At 44.3% G+C, this 23624-nt stretch overlaps 1 long non-coding RNA gene across 1 annotated transcript; it reads right to left on the reverse strand.

The window, feature by feature from the left end:
• Positions 1 to 1702: 1702 nt before the first annotated feature.
• LOC134736584 (uncharacterized) lies at positions 1703 to 23624 on the reverse strand. The gene is made up of 3 exons (XR_010120661.1): positions 23438 to 23624; positions 20300 to 20396; positions 1703 to 1823 (listed from the first exon to the last, which is right to left on the reverse strand). It is a non-coding gene; the product is annotated as an uncharacterized lncRNA (long non-coding RNA).

The following is a 23624-nucleotide window of genomic DNA, read 5'->3' on the forward strand; positions in this document are numbered from 1 at the left end:
TAGTCTTCTCTGTAACAGAATGATTTTCCTAAAAGTACAGCCCTGACTTTTCACTTTCCTGCTCAAAAGACTTAAATGGCTCCCTTTTGCTTACAGAATAATACTAAACACTTTAGCAGAGAATTCAAAAGTAATTGACTTCCAGTGTCAACTCACATAAAAACTACATTAAACTTCTTCTCTATCTAAACCTAACTCCCCACTCAAAGCCTTGAACTTTTTGCATGTAAACAGACCTACATTACCGAGGACACTAGAACTGAGTGCCTAAAATCTCTTTAATCTGTCTTCCCCGGGAAGTAGTTCATGATCTAACTAAACTCCCTGCTAAACATCATTTATTTCAGTCCCCGCCAGAATTTTACTTTATAATTTAAGCTTTCTGGTTTATATCTCTAGTCCTTACAGTCTGCCTTCAAACTTATTCAAATCTCTCTTATCTTAAAAAATGCATAAAATCCTTGATCCAAGTACATTCTTAGGACACTGTCCCATCTCTCTTTTTGCCTTTGCCATCATACTTTTTAGCCTACTGGTTCCACCTCCTCATCACTTGCCCTCTTTTCTTAAAATCAATCTTATTAAGGTAAAATATACATTCAACAAATATTCCAATTTTAAGTGTACAATTCAATGAGTGTGACAAACGTGTAAGCATCCCAATAACTAAGAAATAGAACATTTCTGAGGTCTCCACAAGTTTTTATATGCCCCTGCCCACAATTCCCACCCCTACCTCCGTGACCCTAGGCTATGCTAATTTTCTTTTTGTTTCTTTCCTTCTTCTTTCTCTCTCTCTCTCTATGTAGAGTTATCTATCTATCTATCTATCTATCTCTGTCTTTTTTTTTTTTGTGGTGGGGAGGACGGAGTCTCCCTCTGTTGCCCAGGCTGGAGTGCAATGGCACAATCTCGGTTCACTGCAGCCTCCACCTCCTAGGTTCAAACAATTCTCCTGTCTCAGCCTCCCAAGTAGCTGGGATTACAGACATGCACCACCATGCTCGGTTAATTTTTTATTTTTGGTGGAGACGAGGTTTCACCATGTTGGCCAGGCCAGTCTCCAACTCCTGACCTCAGGTGATCCGCCAGCCTCGGCCCCCCAAAGTGCTGGGATTACAGGCATGAGCCACCATGCCCGGCCTTATTTCTGTCTTTTTTGGGACAGGGTCTCATTCTGTTGCCCAGACTGGGTGCAGTGGCATGATCATAGCTCACTGCAGCCTTGACATCCCACGCTGAAGTGATCTCTACCTCAGCCTCTTGAGTAGCCGGGATGACAGGCATGCACCACCATGGCCAGCTAGTTTTTTTCTTTTTAAAATTTTTTATAGAGACAGGGTCTCCCTATGTTGCCCAGGCTGGTCTTGAACTCCTGGGCTCAAGTGATCCTCCCGCCTCGGCCTCCAAAGTGCTGTGATTACAGGCATGAGCCATCATGTACGGTCTGATTTTCTTTCTATCATTATAGATAAAGTTTGTCTCAGAGTTTGTTTAAATGGAATTGTGGAGTATGTGCCTTTGGCAAGTATGTTATTTATAGCTGTATAAGACATTACCCTCCTAATTTAGTTTAAAACTGCAAATATTTATTATCTTGCAAAGTTTCTGAGAGTTAGGACTCTGTAAGCTACTTAGATGGATGGTTCTGGCTCAAGATCTCTCCATGAAATTGCAGTGAAGCTGTCAGTAAAGCTGCATTCTCTGGACTGAAACTGGAGGATTCACTTCCAAGCTTACTCACCTGGCTGTTGTCAGGAAGTTTCTACTTCTTGCTATTTGGGCCTTTCCTTAGGACTGCTCACAACGTGGCTGCTCACAGACTGAGTGATGTGAGAGACAGAGAGAGAGAGAGACCGAAAGAGAGAGCAGAAGCAACACTATATTTATGACATAGTCTTTAAGTTGTATACCAACACTTCTGCCTTATTCTTTTCATTAGAAGCAAGTCACTAAGCTCAGCCCACATTTAAGAGGGGATTACACAAAGGACTGAATTCTAAGAGGTGGGGCGCATCAGGGTCCATCTTGAAGGCTAACTATAGCAATCTAGTCTCTGGCCCTTCATTGATTCATGTTCTTCCCACATAGAAAAAGTACTCAGCACCTCCCAAGACCCTCAAAAATCTCAGCCCATTATAATATCAGCCCAAAGTCCAGAATCTCTTAACCAAAATGAGGTCCAGCTGTGGATATAGCCCTCTCATATAGTTCTTCTTAACCATTAAGCCTATGAAGTCTGCGAAATAGGCAAGTATTGTGCCCCCTACACACACATACACACACACACACAATGTACAATGGGGAAACAGGCAAAAGATAATCACTATAGACATTCCTGTTCAAAAAGGGAGGAAATGGGGAATATAAAGGCATCATTGCTGTGGACAAGCCATGGTGGTCCATAGCAATTCTGAATCTATCTTGAGAAGTGTTGTGAGTTCCTTGATTAGGACTCAGTCCCAGTTCTTCCCAGGAGTGATTCTCATAGCTCTTGGTTCCCTCTTCTGAGTTATCTTTCCTTTTTAATGACAGGTAGTGTGTGTTTGCAATAGATTAGTTTTCTCAGCCCGCTTCTTGTTGAATTTGAGAATCCAAAGGCCTCTTTTCATTTTGTATTGTCTCTGCCTCTTTCAATCTAAGATTATGGTGTTTCTACTCATGTAATTATTTTAAATATGTAGTGGATTTCTTATGAATCTTAATGGGGTCCATGTCATTAAATTAAAGTCATACTTGCAAGTCTCTTTGATATAAGCACTTCTCTACTTTGGGTTTCTGCCGATAGGCAGCAATTTTTTTTTTCTTTTGGGACAGGGTCTCACTCTGTCACTCAGGCTGGAGTGCAGTGGCACAGTCACAGTTCACTGCAGGTTCAACCTCCTGAGTTCAAGCCCTCCTCTCACCTCAGCTTCCTGAGTAGCTAGGACTACAAATAGGTACTACTACACCCAGCTAATTTTTAAAATCTTTGTAGATAGGGTCTTGCTATGTTGCCCAGGCTGGTCTCAAACTCCTGGGCTCAAGTGATCCTCCTGCCTTGGCCTCCCAAAGTACTGGGATTAAAGGTGTGACCCAGCATGGCCCAGCCGAGACAACACTCTTAAGCTTCTTAGAAGCCCTATTCTTTGATCAAGAGGATCTGTTCACCACACCCTTACAATCTTTTTTTTTTTTTTTTTTTGAGACAGAGTTTCACTCTTTTTGCCCAGGCTGGAGTGCAATGGCGCGATCTCGGCTCACTGCAACCTCTGCCTCCCAGGTTCAAGTGATTCTCCTGCCTCAGCCTCCCAAGTAGCTGGGATTACAGGCGCCTGCTACCATGCCCGGCTTTTTTTGTATTTTTAGTAGAGATAGGGTTTCACCATGTTGGCCAGGGTGGTCTTGATCTCTCCACCTCGTGATCCGCCCACCCCGGCCTCCCAAAGTGCTGGGATTACAGGCGTGAGCCACCACGCCCAGCCCACACCCTTACAATCTTAAGAGGCTTTTTGTTGGACTAAAGAGTACTGTAAGGCTCCACTTTTAAGCTTTGTGAAGTTTTAACCAAGGATTTATAGATACACCCTTGGCTTTGGCTTTGGACCATGTTTCCCTAGCAGTTTCCTGGATTTGGTCTTTCCTCAGAAGCCATTAAATTTTTTTTTTTTTTCTTTTTGAAATATGTTTTGTTGCCCAGGCTGGAGTGCAGTGGCACCATCTTGGCTCACTGCAACCTCCACCTCCCAGGTTCAGGTAATCCTCCCACCTCAGCCTCCCGAGTAGCTGGGAGTACAGGTGCATGCCACCACACCCGGCTATTTTTTTTTTTTGGTAGAGACAGGATTTCACCATGTTGACCAGGCTGGTCTCAAACTCCTGAGTTCAAGCAATCTGCCCATTTCAGCCTCTCAAAGTGCTGGGATTAGAGGCATGAGCCACCGTGCCTGCCCCCAAAATTTTAATATCATTTGCCATCTAGAGAGTCTAGGAATCTTTTTCTTTTATCGAGACTCAGTCTCGCTGTATCCCCCAGGCTGAAGTGCAGTGGTGCAATCTCAGCTCACTGCAAACTCCGCCTCCTGGATTCAAACGATTCACATGCCTCAGCCTCCCAATTAGCTGGGATTACAGGCACCTGCCACCACGCCTGGCTACCTTTTGTATTTTTAGTAGATACAGGGTTTCACCATGTTGGCCAGGCTGGTCTCGAACTCCCGACCTCAAGTGATCCACCCGCCTCAGCCTCCCAAAATGCTGGGATTACAGGCGTGAGCCACCGTGCCCCGCTCAGTCTAGGAATCTTCAAAGCCATCTCCTTTTTGTTTGACAATCCTTCCATTAGTTAATTCCTTTCTCTTGTGTTTTTCTATAAGAAGCAAAAAGAGACCAGGTGGCATCTGGAGTGATGAACATATGATTGAAGCTGAGCTAATAAAAGACAGCCCTGAGACTTAAAAGTATTGGAAAACACAAACTCTCATTCCACTGGGAGTAGAGAGCTGGTAGAATGGGGGCCTGAAGTTCTAATGGTCATCTTGTCACTATGAGGGAAGAGCTTTCTGAGAAAAAAACCAAGACAGAGGGAAGCAGAGCTAAGAGAGGGTGATGGGGAAAGACTAGAAATCTCCTTAACTTGATCTCTCAGTTCCTTAGGGACATTTTCTACCACCCATATTACTGTAGGCAGCAACAATGCTAAACTTTCTGCTACTGCATTAAAAATCCCCTTTTATCTAATTTCCAATAAGATTGTCATCATTTTTCCCTTAAGGGAAAAATGGCTGTCCTCACTGACAGCCTCCTTGAAGTCCACAATTCTACTAATCATGTGTTCAAGACACTTTAAGCTTTCACTATCGGTCTCTTCAAAATCCTCACAGCTTTTCCAGCTTCTACTTACTTACTGGTTCCAAAGCAATTCCAACATTTAGATTTTTACTGCATCAGCACCCACCCTTGGTACAAAAATCTGCATTACTTACCTACTGGTGTGTAATACATTTCCAGCAAATTTACCAGCTTAGACTCAAACAAACATTTGTTATTTCACACAGTTGCTGAGGACCAGAAATCAAGAATGGCTTAGTGGTGTGGTTCTGGCTCAGGGTCTCTCATGAGGAAGCAGTGAAACTGTCAGTAAAGTTCTAGTCTCGGCTAGAACTGGAATTGGAAGATCCACTTCCAAGCTTATTCCCTTGACTAAAGGAACCTTCGGTTTCTCACCTCATGAGCCATTTCATAGCGCTGATTATAAAATGGCTTCTGCCAGAGTGAGTGATCTGAGAGAAAGAAGCAAGAGAAACAGAGAAATAAGAGTAGAAGCCACACTGTATTTACGATCTAGTTTCCAAGCCACATACCATCACTTCTGCCTTACTCTATTCGTTAGAATGAAGTCACGGCCAGGCACGGTGGCTCACGCCTGTAATCCTAACACTTTGGGAGGCCGAGGCGGGCGGTTCACGAGGTCAGGAGATCGAGACCATCCTGGCTAACATGGTGAAACCCCGTCTCTACTAAAAATACAAAAAATTAGCCAGGCGTGGTGGCAAGCGTCTGTAGTCCCAGCTGATCGGGAGGCTGAGGCAGGAGAATGGCATGAACCCGGGAGGCGGAGCTTGCAGTGAGCCGAGATCGTGCCACTGCACTCCAGCCTGGGCGACAGAGCGAGACTCTGTCTCAAAAAAAAAAAAAAAAGAAGGAAGTCACTAAGTCCAGTCCACACTCAAGGGGAGAGGAAGAAATAAAGACATGAATTCCAGGAAGCAGATCTCACTGGGACCATCTTGGAGTCTGGCCACCACAGCAAATTACTAAGCCTCTCGTATGTGTCTGTTAGTGTCCTTACCTGTAAAATAGAAATAATAGAAGTATTTAACTCACATGGCTGCTGTGAGGTGGAATGAGAGAATACATATAAAGCACTTTAGAATAATATGTGGCACAAAGCAAAAAATATAATAAATATTGGCCCTTATTATTGTTTTAACCATGTGAATGACTCTCAAATATTTCTCTCAGTGCTCAGGGCACTCGATATAGTGTTCAAAGCACTAATTATACTTTTTTGACTGCCTTGATGACTTCCGGTAACTTAAATATATATGTCCCAAACCAACATCTTTGTATTCATTAAGGAGCTTTTAGTCCATTGGCTCAAGAAAAAAACCAAAAGGGAAATTTAAGTCCAGAGAAAGATTTCAAACAAGTCTGGTTCCAGATGACCCAATATGCCGTTAGGAATCTGTCTCTCCCCAACACCTTCTTCATCTCTCCCCATTGCCTTCTCCTGGTTCTGCTCTCCTCTGTCTTGGTTTCTTTCTCAGAAACCTCCTCCCTCATAGTGACAAGATGATCGCCAGAAGCTTCGATTCCCCATTTTATCAGCTCCCTACCCCAAAATGAAATAAGAGTTTCTGTATCTTTTATCAAAAGTCTACTACTGGCTGGGCATGGTGGCTCATGCCTGCAATCTCAGCACTTTGGGAGGCCGAGGCAAGTAGATCACTTGAGGCTGGGAGTTTGAGACCAGCCTGGCCAACATGGCAAAACCCCGTCTCCACAAAAAGTACAAAAATTAGCCGGGTGCGGTGGTGTGTTTGCCTGTAATCCCAGCTACTTAGGAGGCTGGGGCAGGAGAATTGCTTGAACCCGGGAGGCAGAGGTTGCAGTGAGCTGAGATGGTGCCACTGTACTCCAGCCTGGGCAACAGAGTGAGACTCCATCTCTAAACAAAACAAAGTCTATTACCAACATTACTGTAGGCAGCAATTGGACTAAACTTTCTACTATTGCATCAAAAGTCTCAGGGCTGTCTTTCATTGGCCCAGCTTTGATCATATATCCATCCATACATCACTATAGCACTGTAGGGAGGTCATTGAAGAAGTGTTGGTTCCTTGGCCAGGTACAGTGGCTCATGCCTGTAATCCCAGCACTTTGGGAGGCTGAGCCAGGCGAACTGCTTGAGGTCAGGAGTTTGAGACTGGCCTGGCTAACATGGTGAAACCCTGTCTCTACTAAAAATTAAAAAATTAGCCAGGCATGGTGGTACATGCCTATAATCTCAGCTATTTGGGAGGCTGAGGCAGGAGAATCGCTTGAACCTGGGAAGTGGAGGTTGCAGTGAGCCAAGATTGAGCCACTGCACTTCAGCCTGGGCAACAGAGTGAGACTCTGTCTCCAAATAAAAAAATAAAAAAAAAAAAAAAGGTTTCCCCATAATCTTTATCATTTCCCTATCCTTCATTGATTTCCTAATTTTACATAAATTAATATGCAGACTTAGCTTAAATTTCTATCCTCCCACTATTATACTTGAATTAATATGCAATTGTATATAAAAATTATAGAGCCATGCCCGAGGGCCTAAGATATAAAATGTTCTGATGGGTTAGGCCCAGGTCATGTGTTCGCCCACTGAGTCAAAGAGAGTGTCAGTTACACCTGAGCCATATGAACTGAGAATGTGGCGAAAGCCCTGTGCTTAGAAGAAAATTGACATACTGTGGCCAGAAGCAAGTAGGATTGATGCCAGGCAAGCAAAACCAACAGATGCCCTTCTTAATCACCTTCCCTCCCAAATCCATTCCTTTTCCTATGTTCCATCCTTCAGTAAAGGTCACCTCTTGGGCTGACAACCTCTGACACCTAAATCTGCCCTGCCCCAAGTATCCAGACTGATGCCATGCTCTTCTGACTCTACAGCTCTATGTGCCCAGAATGTGTTCTCTGGTTTCCTTCTGTCCTGCCCCTATTCATATGGTTCCCTCTACCTAGAAGATCCATCCACAGCATCTCTGCCTGGCAAATTCCACAAACCTTAAAGACTGGCTCAAGAACACCCCCTCCATGAAGCCCATTATTGATTTATTGAGAGGAGTCCAATCAGTCACCAACTTACAGGAATATAGTGTTGAGTCCCACTTTTATTTGGGAGCTGCTCTCACAGTTAAGTAGAACTCTAAATCAAGACACCTGGAAACAGACACAGGCTAGAAGCTGGTCCTTCACCTCTCTCCTCTACCTCTTTATCCTCACATTCACTTCCTTTCACACAAAGCAAGCACTTTGCAAATGCCAAAACTGCCTAAATACAGAAACTCATTCAGTCCGAAAAAAGCACTGGGAGAATGTTTTTAACATCTCACATCTGTGTCTCAATTTGTGAAACCTTATTGAAGTTTATGAAAGAGCTACTTAATTTTTCTTTCCCTTTTTGGCTTTGATTCAGATTTGATGGGTCTCCATCACATCAGCTCGAAGATGCCTTCTGCTAATGCACTTAAGTCTTGACCTACAGACCCCGGTGGGTGGATAATTACCAGCTGAGCTATGATGGAGCTCCACGTGGGGAGGACTTGGCCTCAGCATACCTTAGGGACAAAGCTTGTGACACAAGCCACTCTTTAGCTGGGGTAATTTTAGCTGGTCTCTTGAAGTGCATATCAGATATATTTGGAAATCTGCTTCACTTCTCTTTGTTTTTTCTTCTAAGAATCTCCATCTTTCCCCTTTCTTTCTTCTTTCTCTTTCTTTCCCTTTCTTTCCTTTCTTTCTTTTCTTTCTTTCTTTCTCTCTCTCTCTCTTTCTTTTTCTTTCTTTCTTTCTTTTTTTTTTGAGACGGAGACTCACTCTGTAGCCCAGGTTAGAGTGCAGTGGTGCGATCTCGGCTCACTGCAAGCTCCGCCACCTGAGTTCATGCCATTCTCCTGCCTCAGCCTCCCGAGCAGCTGGGACTACAGGCGCCCACCACCACATCCAGCTAATTTTTTGTATTTTTAGTAGAGACGGGGTTTCACTGTGTTAGCTAGGATGGTCTCAATCTCCTGACCTCGTGATCCACCCGCCTCGGCCTCCCAGAGTCCTGAGATTACAGGCATGAGCCACCGTGCCCGGCCTCTTTCTTTCTGTCTGTCTGTCTGTTTGTCTTTCTTTCCTTTTTTGGCAGAGTCTCGCTGCAACACCCAGACTGGAGTGCAGTGGTGCAATCTCGGCTCACTGCAACCTTCAGTTCCCAGGTTCAAGCGATTCTCCTGCCTCAGCCTCCTGAGTAGCTGGGACTACAGTTGCATACAACCACGCCCGGCTAAATTTTGTATTTTTAGTAGAAACAGGGTTTCATCGTGTTGGCCAGGCTGGTCTTGAACTCCTGACATCGAATGATCCACCTGCCTCGGCCTCGCAAAGTGCTTGGCTTACAAGTGTGTGCCACCGCGCCTTGCCCCTCTTTTCATTTTTAAGTACACCACTACCTTCTGGTTTTCTTCTGTAGGTATTTGGCAATAGGAAGACGGCAGTCATAACACACACACACACACACACACACACACACACACACACACACACACACAGACTGATTTAAAAAGCGAGACCAAACCTAACTTCAAGCAGGGTTGCCAAGTCAGAGAGGAAAAATAGCTTTTATGTTGGGCCCTTGGCCTGCCCGTGCTGACAGTTACATACATTCCAGCTTGTCACTTGCCTCTGACTTACTTTCCCAAATACTTCCATTGAGTTATGCCACTTATCACCTGCTTAGTATGTGACACTTCATCGGCCAAGACAAATGTCACATTAGGAAAGTTGTCCAGCGAATGAGGGCAATAAAGGATTGAAATACAAAAAGTCTGGGCTTTTTCTTTTAATCCACTTTCTAGTTCTGCTTTCCAGATCTTGCCTGTGGTTGGGGCTGGTTGGATTTTTTACTATGAGTGAGAGTGTTGTATTTAGGTTACAAAGGGAGATATTCCAATAAATGGAGAAACTGGTTAAGACAAACTGCCCTTGAAACTCAAAAACCTTGACGGTAAATTTGACCAAAAGTAGTGACAGTGATGAAAAACAAATGTTCACAAATATTACAGAGCTACCAAAAATGAGGTCACTGGATTTTCAGGGTACTTCTGTAGACTTCTCACAATCATGTATATATATATTTTTCATGAAGTGAGCTAAGTTCTTTTGAAAGTAAGAAGCTAACAGCTTTGGTTAGAGCCAGAAATAGAAGGCAAGCACTGGTGTGCCTTAATGGCGAGACTTTGCGGTCATTACCTGCTTCTGCTAATAAATTTCAAGGTTAGGTTACAGCCTTTCTCACTTCTGAGGGGCTTCTCAGAACCTGTTTTTCAAAGTGAAGATCACTGTCTCCAGATTTGGTAAAAATACCATAGCTCCTGTTCATAGCATGAGTACCATTGATTTGGCTCTGCAGGTAAAAGAATAGCAAATCAGTAAGTCTCAGTATCAATATTCCTATTCAAGTCCAACCTTCCCCACTCCCTACAGCAAATAAAACCCAAATTCCACCTAACACGAGGTACTTGGACAATTTTAATTTTTGAAGATGTTACTTTTTCTTTACGTGGAAGGAAAGGAAGTTGGGTATTATCATGAGTTCATAAAAATAAGTCAAATCTGTGGACATAAATTTTCATGGCAATTTTAAAAAGCAAATCTGGGCCAGGCATGGTGGCTCATGCCTGGAGTGTCATCACTTTGAGAGGCCAAGGTGGGAGGATCACTTGAGCCCCAGAGTTTGAGACCAGCCTAGGCAACATTGTGAGACCCCCATCTCTACAAAAATATTAAAAAAATTATCGGGGCATGGTGGCACATGCCTGTACTCCTAGCTACTCAGGAGGCTGAGGTGGGAGAATTGCTTGAACCCAAGAGTTCAAGGCTGCAGTGAGCTATGATCATGCCACCGCACTCTACCTGGGCAACAGAGCAAGACCCTGTCTCTAAGCAAATAAATAAATAAAATTTAAAAAGCAAATCTGGGCTGGGCACGGTGGCACATGCCTGTAATCCTTGCACTTTGGGAGGCCAAGGTGGGTGGATGGCCTGAGCTAGGAGTTCAAGACCAGCCTGGGCAACATGGTGAAATCCCGTCTCTACTAAAATACAAAAAATTAGCCAGGCATGGTGGCGGGTGCCTGTAGTCTCAGCTACTTGGGAGACTGAGGTGGGAGAAATGCTTGAACCTGGGAGGCGGAGGTTGCAGTGAGCCGAGATTGCTCCACTGCACTCCAACCTGGGTAATAGAGCGAGATTCCGTCTTAAAAAAAAAAAAAAAAAAAAAAGGCTGGGTGCGGTGGCTCATGCCTGTAATCCTAGCACTTTGGGAGGCCGAGGCGGATGGATCACCTGAGGTCAGGAGTTCGAGACCAGCCTGACCAATATGGAGAAACCCCATATCTACTAAAATACAAAAAAAATTAGCCGGGCGTGGAGGCGCATGCCTGTAATCCCAGTTACTCGGGAGGCTGAGGCAGGAGAATCACTTGAACCCAGGAGGCGGAGGTTGTAGTGAGCCAAGATCGCGCCATCACACTCCAGCCTGGGCGACAAGAGCGAAAACTCTGTCTTAAAAAAAAAAAAAAAAAAAAGCAAATCTGATCATGTTACCCTGCTGCTTGGAATCCTTCAAAGATTCTCCATATCTGTCATGTTTAAACCCAAATCACATAGCTTAGCCACCCGGAACCTTTGTGATCTGACCCCTGACCAACTCTCCAGCCTCTGTTTCAGCCCTGTCTTCCACAGTACAATCCCTATGGCCTGCCTGTCAGAACCAAAGGCGATTTCCCATCATGTGCCTGCGCATATGCTGTTGCCTCTGCTGGCAGAGTGATCCTCACCCTCCTTCTTTACCGGGTCTACTCCTGCTTGCCCTTTCTGGCAAGCCCCATCTGCCCCACTTCCCACCAAGCCTTACTTCCAAACAGCAACACACACACCCCTCACACAGTTCCTGAGAATCCTATTTGGACGCTCTTCCTGAGATGTGTTCAGCACCCTATTTTTGCCTTCATATATCTTACAACAGTCTTATTTGTCTGTGTTCCACTCTAAATAAGATCCACACCTCATTTATCTATCTCTAGCTCCTGGTTCAGTCTCTAATACAGAATAAGTACTTAATCATTTTTATTGAATAAAAGAATAATTGAATTGCCCATTTCCGTTTCTGGAATACACAGTGTCTCAGGATGCCCTTCTGTGAATTTCTGATCAATGAATCCTATGTTACAAAGAATAGATGACTCTAGACCTCTCAAAAGGACTTTCAAATACAGAAAGAAGTTCAGGTCAGCCCAGGAGATTGGGCGACCAAGATATAATTAACCATGAGTCAAACACTGGCCTGTGCACTTTAGTATGTATTTTCTCATCTAATCTTCCTAACAACAGTTAAATGTAAGTCTTGTTTTCTCCATCTTACAGATGAATACGCTGTCCAAAGCCCACGCAGCAGGGAAGTCTTAGAGTTGGGGACTCATTTCCAGATTTTTTTTTTTTTTTTCAAGACAGTCTCACTCTGCCCCCAGGCTGGAATGCAGTAGTGCAATCACGGCTCACTGCAGCCTTGATCTCCTGGGCTCAAGCAATCCTCCCAACTCAGTCCCCTGAATAGTTGGGACCAGGAATGCAATCACGCCTAGCTAATTTTATTCCTTTTTTTTTTGTAGAGTTGGGGTCTCAACTATATTTTCCAGGCTAGTCTTGAAATCCTGGCTTCAAGTGATCCTCCTGCCTTGGCTTCCCAAAGTGCTGGGATTACAGGTATAAGCCATCAAGCTCAGTCCATTTCCAGGTCTTTATTTATTTTTTTATTTTTATTTTTATTTTTTTGAGATGAAGTCTTGCTCTGTCTCCCAGGCTGGAGTACAGTGGCATGATCTCAGCTCACTGCAACTTTCACCTCCTGGGTTCAAGCAATTTTCCTGCCTCAGTCTCTCAAGTAGCTGGGATTACAGGCACCCACCACCAGGCCCAGCTAATTTTTTTGTATTTTTGGTAGAGACAGAGTTTCACCATGTTGGCCTAGCTAGTCTCGAACTTCTGACCTCAAGTGATCCACCCGCCTCGGCCTCCCAAAGTGCTGGAATTACAGGTGTGAGCCACCATGCCCGGCCTTTTTCCAGGTCCTTATGATTCTAAATTCCTGTTCTCTTTTCATATAGCATGAATGTGCAACTTCTTTTTCTTTCTCTAGGAGGATCTGGGTGAGGGGAACATTTCTGGCTTGTCTTTTGAAAGAAATAAATGCAGACTATTGAGACCTACAGGAGCCTAGGTCTGTCTGCGTTTGGAGCACCAGGTGATCCTGACCCTCCCCGACTACTGCATTTACTCAGGAAGTTCAGATTCAGAGAAAGAGGTTGACCTAGAGAAGATGGGGCAAACCTGGACCAAGGGGACACTTTTGACAAGACTTTTCTATTTGGTTTAAGCCTCTACAAACCGATATCATTGTTTTTAGTACAGCATGCACTAATTGCATCGATATTTTATTTTTGGCTACTTCATGTTGCCGATATTATTTAACAACATAGGCCGGGTGCGGTGGCTCAAACCTGTAATCCTAGCACTTTGGGTGGCCGAGGTGGGCGGATCACGAGGTCAGAAGTTCGAGACCATCCTGGCCAACATCGTGAAACCCTGTCTCTACTAAAAATACAAAAAAATTAGCAGGGCGTGGTGGCAGGCGCCTGTAGTCCCAGCTACTCGGGAGGCTGAGACAGGAGAATGGCGTGAACCCGGGAGGCGGAGCTTGCAGTGAGCCGAGATGGTGCCACTGCACTCCAGCCTGGGCAACAGAGCCAGACTCTGTCTCAAAAAAAAAAAAAAAAAAAGTATATATATATATATATATTTTTATATATATATAAATATAAATATGTCCCTTCATTTTGGATGCATTATACACATCTTTCCTGAGTTCTTGAATACAGTGATGTGCAGAATTGAACAGGTGCATTTCCATCTATGTGGCCTTAGGATTGTTTCTGCTAGAGTAGAATGAAGTTTGGTAGTTTGGTCAATGACCATAATGCCACTCAGCTATCCAGTCTGTCTCTCTCTGGCACATTAGCACTGCCCTTTTCCCCCAGGGCAGTCCACTTTAGTCCACTGGAATTTGTGAAACCAGCTGCACCATGGCAAGCCCTGGCCTAGGATTAATTTGGCAGGGAGGTTATTCTGAGAAGTCTCTGACTCATAACTTTGGGGCTAACTCTGAGCACCAAGCTCCAGCCCTGCCCTCTTTTGATTTTTCTCTGTGCTGATTCATTCTGGGTTGGGACTTTATTGTCAGCAGTCCTAATTGTATATGGGTGGAACTTGGATTTTAAATATGGCAAGGAGACAAGTCTAGGGCGTCTACTAGCTTTGTTATTAATTGTGTCATTTTTTATTAATTGAAAAAAGGAAGAAAAGAAGGGATGATAGGAAGTAGAGAAAAAGGAAGTAAAAAATATATATATATCCCACTGACCCAAGCTGAAACCTATTCTCTTCCACCCTTTATATTTTCTCCAAGCCCTTGGAAAGGCTTGTCCTGAATCTTGTTCACATGAGAAGAAGCCAGGTACAGTAGAAAAAGTACAGTCAGGCACAGTGGCTAATGCTTGTAATCCTAGCACTTTGGGAGGCCAAGGTGGGCGGATCACCTGAGGTCAGGAGTTCGAGGCCAGCCTGGCCAACATGGTGAAACCCGGTCTCTACTAAAAATACAAAAATTAGCCAGGCTTGGTGGTGCCTGCCTATAATTCCAGCTACTCAGGAGGCTGAGGCAGGAGAGTCGCTTGAACCCAGGAGGTGGAGGTTGCAGTGAGCAGAGATCACGCTCTCCAGCCTGGGTGACAGAGCGAGACTCTGTCTCAAAAAAAAAAAAAAAGAGAGAGTATAGATTTTGGGGTTAGCATATCTGAATAATTGTATGATCATGAGCAATTTATTTAAACCTCTTTGAAACTGTTTCCCAATCTGTAAAACAGCAATAATATTTACTTTTAGGGTTGTCATGACGGTTAGAAATATTCTGTATAAAGTGTCTGGTACATTAAAAAGCATTAATAACTTGAAAATATCGTTATAGCTATTTTTATTTTTATTATTTATTTATTTATTTTTGAGACGGAGTCTCCCTCTGTCGCCCAGGCTGGAGTGCAGTGGTGCAATCTCGGCTCACTGCAAGCTCTGCCTCCTGGGTTCAAGCCATTCTCCTGCCTCAGCCTCCCGAGTAGCTGGGACTACAGGCTCCCACCACCATGCCCAGCTAATTTTTTGTATTTTTTTAGTGGAGATGGGTTTTCACCGTGTTAGCCAGGATGGTCTCGATCTCCTGACCTCATGATCCACCTACCTTGGCCTCCCAATATGCTGGGATTACAGGCGAGAGCTACCACGCCCGGCCAATATCTGAATAATTGTATGATCATGGGCAAGTTATTTAAACCTCTTTGAACTTCTGTTTCCCAATCAATATTCCTAGCGATAGTATTTACCTTTAGGGTGTCATGATGGTTAGAAATATTCTATATAAGGTGTCTGGCACATTAAAAAGCATTAATAACTTGCAAATATTATTGTTATAGCTATTTTTATTAAGGGATCCTTTGAAGCAGTGAGAATGTAGCCTCGCAGAATAGACTGAAAGTTTAAATTTCATTCCTCTGAAATTGTGGCAGAGTGTTCTATGCTCCCTTTGAGTGGAGACTTGGGTATGTCTAAGTACAATGGTGGCTGGGTCTCAGGGACTGATTCTGGCTGTGAGAATACCCAAAAGAGTCAGCATAGGAGAGGATCAAGCAACAATCAGAAGTCACGTATTTGGGGAAGCAGTAGGAACTGGAGATAAAGAGCTCCCTTAGTGGCTGGCAACTCCCCATTTACTAACGGAATAATCTTGTACAAGTTGCATAAATCACTGTGACTTGGTTCTCTTATCTGTGTCTACCTTTTGGGTTGCCATGAGGATTAGAGGAGATCACACATGGAAAGTGTCTAGCACAAATTAAAGTGCTCAGTAAAGAATTATCTCACATGTGGAGAGACAAATTGCAACGTACCAAGTTCAAGTGTAGTTTGGCATAGACTTTGGAGTAATACTACCTTGTTCAGATCTGAGCTCCACTACTGTCTGTCTCACTTTCTCATCTGTGAAATGGATATAATCGCTTCCTTGTCTGTACTTATCACATTCATGTGTTAGGAGGAATAATTTTTTTTTTTTTTTTTTGAGACAGAGTCTCGCTCTGTCGCCCAGGCTGGAGTGCAGTGGCGCAATCTCGGCTCACTGCAAGCTCTGCCTCCTGGGTTCACACCATTCTTCTGCCTCAGCCTCCCGAGCAGCTGGGACTACAGGCGCCCGCCACCATGCCTGCCTAATTTTTTGTATTTTTAGTAGAGATGGGGTTTCTCCGTGTTAGCTAGGATGGTCTTGATCTCCTGACCTCGTGATCCACCCGCCTCGGACTCCCAAAGTGCTAGGATTACAGGCGTGAGCCACCACGCCCGGCCTAGGAGAAATAATTTTGAGTCAATATATGTAAAGCATTTATAATACGGTCAAGTACTATATCAATAAATATTAAATAAATACATAGAGAAGTCAGTGCTATGACAAGAACAGAAGGCAAAACTAGAAGGATAAAAAACTAAATTGAGCTGGACACAGTGAAATGTGCCTGTAATCCCAGTTACTTGGGAAGCTGAGACAGGAGGATTAGTTGAGCCCAGAAGTTTGACACGAGCCTGGGCAACATAGTGAAATCTCATCTCTAAATAAATAAATAAATAAATTTTTTTTTTTGAGACGGAGTCTCGCTCTGTCGCCCAGACTGGAGTGCAGTGGCGCAATCTCGGCTCACTGCAAGCTCCACCTCCCGGGTTCACGCCATTCTCCTGCCTCAGCCTCTCTGAGTAGCTGGGACTACAGGCGCCCGCCACCACGCCCGGCTAATTTTTTGTATTTTTAGTAGAGACGGGGTTTCACTGTGGTCTCAATCTCCTGACCTCGTGATCCGCCCGCCTCGGCCTCCCAAAGTGCTGGGATTACAAGCATGAGCCACCACGCCCGGCCTATAAATAAAGTTGTTGACTCTTGACTAGAGTGGGCCATGAAGAACAAAAGCAGTAGTGGCCAGGCACAGTGGCCCACACCTGTAATCTTGGGAGGCTGAGGGGGGTGGATCTCTTGAGCTCAGGAGTTCGAGACCAGCCTGAGCAACATGACGAAACCCTGTCTCTACCAAAAATACAAAAATTAGCTGGGCATGGTAGCAGATGCTTGTATTCCCACCTACTTGGGAGGCTGAGGTGGTGTTTCACTTGAGCCCGTGAGGTTGAGGCTGCAGTGAGCTGAGATCTTGCCAGTGCCCTCCAGCCTAGGCGACAGAGCCAGACCCTGTCTCAAAAGAAAGAAAAAAAAGGAAGGAAGGAAGGAAGGAAGGAAGGAAGGAAGGAAGGAAGAAAAGAGGGAGGGAGGGAGGGGAAAGAAGGAAGGAAGGAAGGAAGGAAGGAAGGAAGGAAGGAAGGAAGGAAGGAGCAAAGTAGTAGTGAAGCAAGTGCTTCCTCCTCTTTTTTTCTTTCTTTTTAAAAATTGGCTACAGGCAGTAAGGGGTGAGGGTGTGTCAGCCTGAGTTAAAGACCAGGATGTGAGTGGACACAGTCCTTCCAAGCTGCCATGGACCCCAGGAAAACGCCATGGGATCACTGTAACAGCAAGTCCTGCTTCCTTAGCTTCCCAGACCTGGTGCCTGAGAGCAGCTCTAAGCCTTTTCTGTGGGGGTGGGCTTGGTTAGCAAAAACTCACTCCATGGGAATGGCCACTGCTTTCAAGAGGTCCACGGCCATTTCCAAGGCCAAGTGACTGAGTAGATGGGAAACCCCGGTGACTTCTGCTTCTTCTGCTGTCTGACTTTGGTGCACAAGCGGGATGTAAAGTATTCAAATTCCAGGGATAGAGCCAACTGTGCAAATTCCTGACAGGCAAATTGAGACCCATTATCCGTAATTACAGTTGCCCGAATTCCATGCCAGCGAGACCCTGTTTTCCAGCAGTCAGCAATAGCAGCTGCTGCCCTGGTGCCAAAAGCATCCAGGGAAAGTCCCAGGAATGGAGATGAGCAGCCCTCACAGGGTATTCCTGACAGCCTCTGTCAAGAATACCAAATCTTCTCACTTAAAACCTGGAGATGGCTCCTGTAGCTCTCAGGATTAACTCTTTGGCTAGGCTTGTCATAGTTTGGAACATCACCATCTTGAACTTCTTTTCCCCAACAACCTTCACTTAAGCCCTGCTGAATTGCTTGTTTATAATGAACGACCTGATCCCTGATTCCAACCTATTGCCCCTCATTAAGGCGCTTCCTTATATGTGATTTAGTCCTTGGGCCAGGAATGACCTCATCACCAACTCCTACTCATCCTTAAAAACTCAGCTCGTGTAGCCCCAGCTACTCGGGAGGCTGAGGCAGGAGAATTGCTTGAACCCGGGAGGCAGAGGTTGCGGTGAGCTGAGATCGTGCCATTGCACTCCAGACTGGCGACAGAGCGAGATTCTGTCTCAAAAAAAAAAAAAAAAAAATGAAATAAAAACTCTTAGCTCATGCCTCCTTCTCTTCTCTGAGAAGCCTTCCTCGACATCCTCAGTCTGGATTTGATTTTTTTTCTGTTGGGCTCCCATTGTACCTGTGTTCACACAACACAACACTGTCATTCTTTGTTTGATTTGTCTCCTCTGCTAGAGTGCAAGCCCCCTGAGGGCAGGGACCATATCTTATTAGATTTTCTCAGAACCCAGCACAATATCCAGTATCACTGGGCATCTATCCAATGACTGTCAGCTCATCAATAAATGACATCTTCCCTGCTGTAATGCTAATGAAATTGTTCTTTCACTTGGTTAGATCAGATGATCCTCCTCAGAGATTACTGCTCAAACTTACTCTTAAAAGCAACCAGCGAAAACCCACAAAGAAAATTTCACTGGTATACTGAGTGTAAACTCAACTCACCACATGCCCTTCTATTTTTAATGCTGTTTAATCTTTCGAGGTTGGGTTTCCTAGGTATATAATAAGGCACAAAGACTTAATGAACCTTGTTGCTTCTGTTTTGTCATGGTGCTCTATTGAGGTCTTATTTAAATAGGATTTTGTGCTAGTCTCGTCATAGTTATTAACCAAGTCCAAAGGTTTTTATTCAATTTCTAGCCATAGCATTATTTGAAGTGTAACTATTAAGAAATGTCTTTTTTTTTTTTTTTTTTTTGAGACAGAATCTCACTAACTCTGTTGTCTAGGCTGGAGTGCAGTGGCATGATCTCAGCTAATTGCAACCTCCACCTCCCAGGTTCAAGTGATCTCCTGCCTCAGCCTCCCGAGTAGCTGGGATTACAGGCACCCGCCATCACGCCCAGCTAATTTTTGTATTTTTAGTAGAGATGGGGTTTTACCATGTTGGTCAGGCTGGTCTCGAACTCCCGATCTCAGGTGATCCACCTGCTTCAGCCTCTCAAAGTGCTGGGATTATAGGCGTAAGCCAGTGCACCTGGCCAGAAATGTCTACTTTAAGTGAAAGTACAAAAACATATTTATCTAAATGACTGTTTCCCTCACTATAGACCCCTTGCAAATCTAGCCACCTGTCTTTGCTTTTTTTTTTGCCTTGAGACGGAGTCTCGCTGTGTTGCCCAGGTGGGAGTGCAGTGGCACGATCTTGGCTCGCTGCAAACTCTGCCTCCCGAGTTCAAGCGATTCTCCTGCCTCAGCCTCCTGCGTAGCTGGGATTACAGGTGCCTGCCACAACACCTGGCTAATTTTTGTGTTTTTTTTAGTAGATACAGGGCTTCACCATGTTGGCCAGGCTGGTCTCAAACTCCTGACCTCAGGTGATCCAGCCACCTCGACCTCCCAAAAGACTGGGGTTACAGGCGTGAGCCACCGTGCCCAGCCTAGCCATCTCTCCTGAGATAATATCGTGGCTATTTGAAATAGCTTTGGGTCTCTACTTTTTATTTTTGCTGTCACAGAGAGTTGGTGATCCTTGCTTGAAGAGCGGTTTTGTTACTTTAAAACCCAAAACTATAGCAACAAATACTATTGTCCAATAAAATATCCACCTTATGTAACTTCTGGAAACAGTGTTGAACATGCACACCATTAGTTGGAAATCAGATATGTTAGGTAGTACATATTTTTTAATTTAAAAAGTAATAGTTACATAATTACTTTTAAATGCATTAACTGTATATATATGACAAGCACGTTGAACCCATAATTTGATGGATATTGCTTACGGAAAAGCTATATTGCTTAAGGAAAAACTTACTTAAGTAAAAATACAGTGAGTTAAATTGCTGAGAGATAGTAAGCAGTAACCCAGGTTATGAGGATGAGACGAAGATTGTAAAGGGGGCACATAAATGACTAAGGTGTGAGAAACACCTGTGGAATGAAAAGAGCGGAGGCTCTGGGGCTCCAGTTATTTTACTTATTATCTGGGAGCCTGTGGCCAAGTGACTTACCTTCTCTGAGCCCCACTTGCTGATCCATGCTGTGAGAGTGAGTTGCAGTGGTGATCAGAGATAAGGTTCATGGGTACTCAGCACCGTACCTAAAGGGCTCCATAGTGAGAATTTTTTAAAAATTAGAACCACTCTCATAGGACAAAGATATTAAGTCTACATTTAAAAAGTTGCCACAGTTTGGCCAGGTGCAGTGGCTCACGCCTGTAATCCCAGCACTTTGGGAGGCCAAGGTGGGCGGATCACGAGGTCAGGAGTTTGACACCATCCTAGCCAACATAGTGAAACACTGTCTCTACTAAAAATACAAAAAAAAAAAAAAAAAATTAGCCAGGCATGGTGGCGTGCACCTGTAATTCCAGCTACTCAGCAGACTGAGGCAGGAGAATTGCTTTAACCCGGGAGGCGGAGGTTGCAGTGAGCCAAGATCGGGCCACTGCACTCCAGCCCGGGCGACAGTACAAGACTCCACCTCAAAAAAAAAAAAAAAGAAAAGAAAAAGAAAAAAGTTGCCACAGTTTGAAAGGGAAAACCAGGGACATTTCATTAAGCATGATGAGCATAAGGTGGCAGCTGGATATTACATTCAAGGTATGCCTTTGAATGTATTCACTTGGGCATGTTGGTTAAGGGACCAATCACAGAATGAAGGAGTCAGATAGTTATACCTTATATGATGCTAAATAACTGGCGCTACCCTTGAACTCTAAGAGTTTATCAACTCATAGATATTAAGACATGAGATTCTGTCCCTTACTGACCCTTATAATCTCTCTCTCTCTCTCTCTTTTCCTTGGTCAACTCAAAGCTTAAAACTAAATTCACAGCTCACTTCTAGAAATCTGTATCACCTGATCAACCACTTGCTCTTCCCCTTCACCTATACTCCTATGCTAAAGTGCACTTTCCTTGGTCCTGGTATTTTTTTTTCTCACTTTGCCATTGTATTATACAGATTCCCATTAAAAAAAATTTTTTTAATATAGAGACCTGTCTCACTATGTTGCCCAGGCTGGTCCTGAACTCCTGGGCTCAAGCAATCCTCTCCCCTTGGCCTCCCAAAGTGCTGGGATTATAGGCGTGAGCCACCGTGCCTGGCCCAGATTCCCATTTTGTATGGGTCCAATGCAAAAGGGAGAATACCTAAATGTCTTAGTCACCTCAGGCTGACATAATCAAACTGCTTAACAGTGCGAATTAATTTTCTCACAGTTCTGGAGGCTGGAAGCCCAAGATCAGTGTGTCCATATGGTCAGATTCTGGTGAGGGCTCTTTTCTCAGCTTGCAGATGGTTGCCTTCTTGCTTTGTCCTCACATGGCTTGGCAGTTGGAGGATGTCAAGTGTAAGCCCCCTAGTGTCTCTTATAAAGGCACTAATCCCCTCATGATCCCCCCACTGTCATGATCTCATCTCATCCTAATCACCTCCCAAAGGCCCCATCTCCAAATACCATCACACTGGGGGTTGGAGGTTCAACATATGAATTTTGGAAGGCTACAACATTCAGGCCATGACACTAAGTAAATAATCAGATAATAAGAATCATGTCATCTTTTGCCAAGAGCCAGCAATTTATCATCTGTGTCCCACCAGAATTTCCAGACCATCCAAAGAAACGTCTTCTTTCTTGGATCAGTCACTGTAAAACTAGGCAAGTGTGCTAACAACAGGCCACAAATATTGGTTCTTATATGGAGCCAAGTGTATATCCTTTATATCCCTAGTTATTCATCAGCCGTCACTGATTCACAAAAGATAGGCAAGACCTCCTGACATATCAATTTAGTGGGTTCTCTTCCTCACTCTAGTTGGTCACCCCAAGTGTATAAAATGAGAGCCTACAACGTGGCAGGCAAGTGTAGGATGTTATGACCTCATCTAATCTCACAATTCTGACAGTGCAAATTATTGCACTGTGTTTTGGGGTGAGAAATTACGGCTCAATAAGATTAGTTAATGTGCATAGCATTAAGCAACCTATAATTGAGGAGCTCAGATCTGAACCAGAGTCAGTCTGAATATAAAGGCTCCGAGAGGACTTAGATATATTACTCGTCAAATGTTCATTCACTCATTGAACTTCCTGACCTGTGCCAGGCTCTACGTAGGCAATAACAATGAATAAAATAGAACAACAACAACAACAAAATTCCAGGCCGGGCACAGTGGATCATGCCTGAAATCCCAGCACTTTGGGAGGCCGAGGCAGGTGGATCACCTGAGGTCAGGAATTTGAGACCACCACCCTGGCCAATATGGTGAAAGCCCGTCTCTACCAAAAATACAAAAATTAGCCGGGCGTGGCGGCAGGAACCTCTAATCCCAGCTACTCAGGAGGCTGAGGCATGAGAATTGCTTGAACCTGGGAGGTAGAGGTTGCAGTGAGCCAAGATCATGCCACTGCACTCCAGCCTGGGTGACACAATGAGTCTCTGTCTAAAAAAAAAAAAAAAAAAAATTCCTGCCCTTATGACTTACTTACAGGAGACAGATAATAAACAAAACAAGTAAGTAAAATAAGTAGCATATCATACAGTGATAAGTAAAAGAAAAAGCAGGGCAGTGGGGTGGGGTGCAATGGTTTGTGCCTGTAATTCCAGCAATTTGGGAGGCTGAGGCAGGAGAATTGTTTGAACCCAGGAGTTTGAAACAAGACAGGGCAACATAGTGAGACGCCATCTCTACAAAAACATTTAAAAATTACCTGTGCATGGTGGTGCATGCCTGTAGTCCCAGCTACTCGGAAAGTTGAAGCAGGAAGATCACTTGAGCCCAGGATTTCAAGGTTACAGTGAGCTATGATTGCACCACTGCATGCCAGCTGGGTGACAGAGTGAGACCCAGGCTCAACACACACAAACACACACACACACACACACACACCCAACAACAACAAAGAGAAAAAAACAAGGGAGGGGGACTAGGCTGACTGGGCTGGAAGGAACCACAATTTAAAATACAGTCATCAGGAAAGACCTTACTGAGAAAGAGATAGTTAAGCAAAGACATGGAAACAGTAAGTTGTATGAGAATGTCGTTAACCCTGACGCTCCAAAGGTTCACGGGAGAGTGACGATTTTTGAAAAGCCATTGTGTCAGGACTCTTTTTGTTGTAAATGATAGGAAAATAGGCTCACCATGACTTCAGCAAGAAGGGGGAATGTATTAGCTCAAGGAATTGAAAAGTCCGGGTCAGGCTGGAGTCAGGGGTCAAACAACGTCATTCGGACACGACCTAGTTCATTTTGCATTTCTGCTTTTTCTGTGGTGGTTTATTTTCTAGTTCCATGTGGAGGTAGAATGGCTATCAGCAACCCCAGGCCA

The sequence above is a fragment of the Symphalangus syndactylus genome, chromosome 5, assembly GCF_028878055.3.
Source record: "Symphalangus syndactylus isolate Jambi chromosome 5, NHGRI_mSymSyn1-v2.1_pri, whole genome shotgun sequence".
In the NCBI taxonomy this organism is placed as follows: domain Eukaryota; kingdom Metazoa; phylum Chordata; class Mammalia; order Primates; family Hylobatidae; genus Symphalangus; species Symphalangus syndactylus.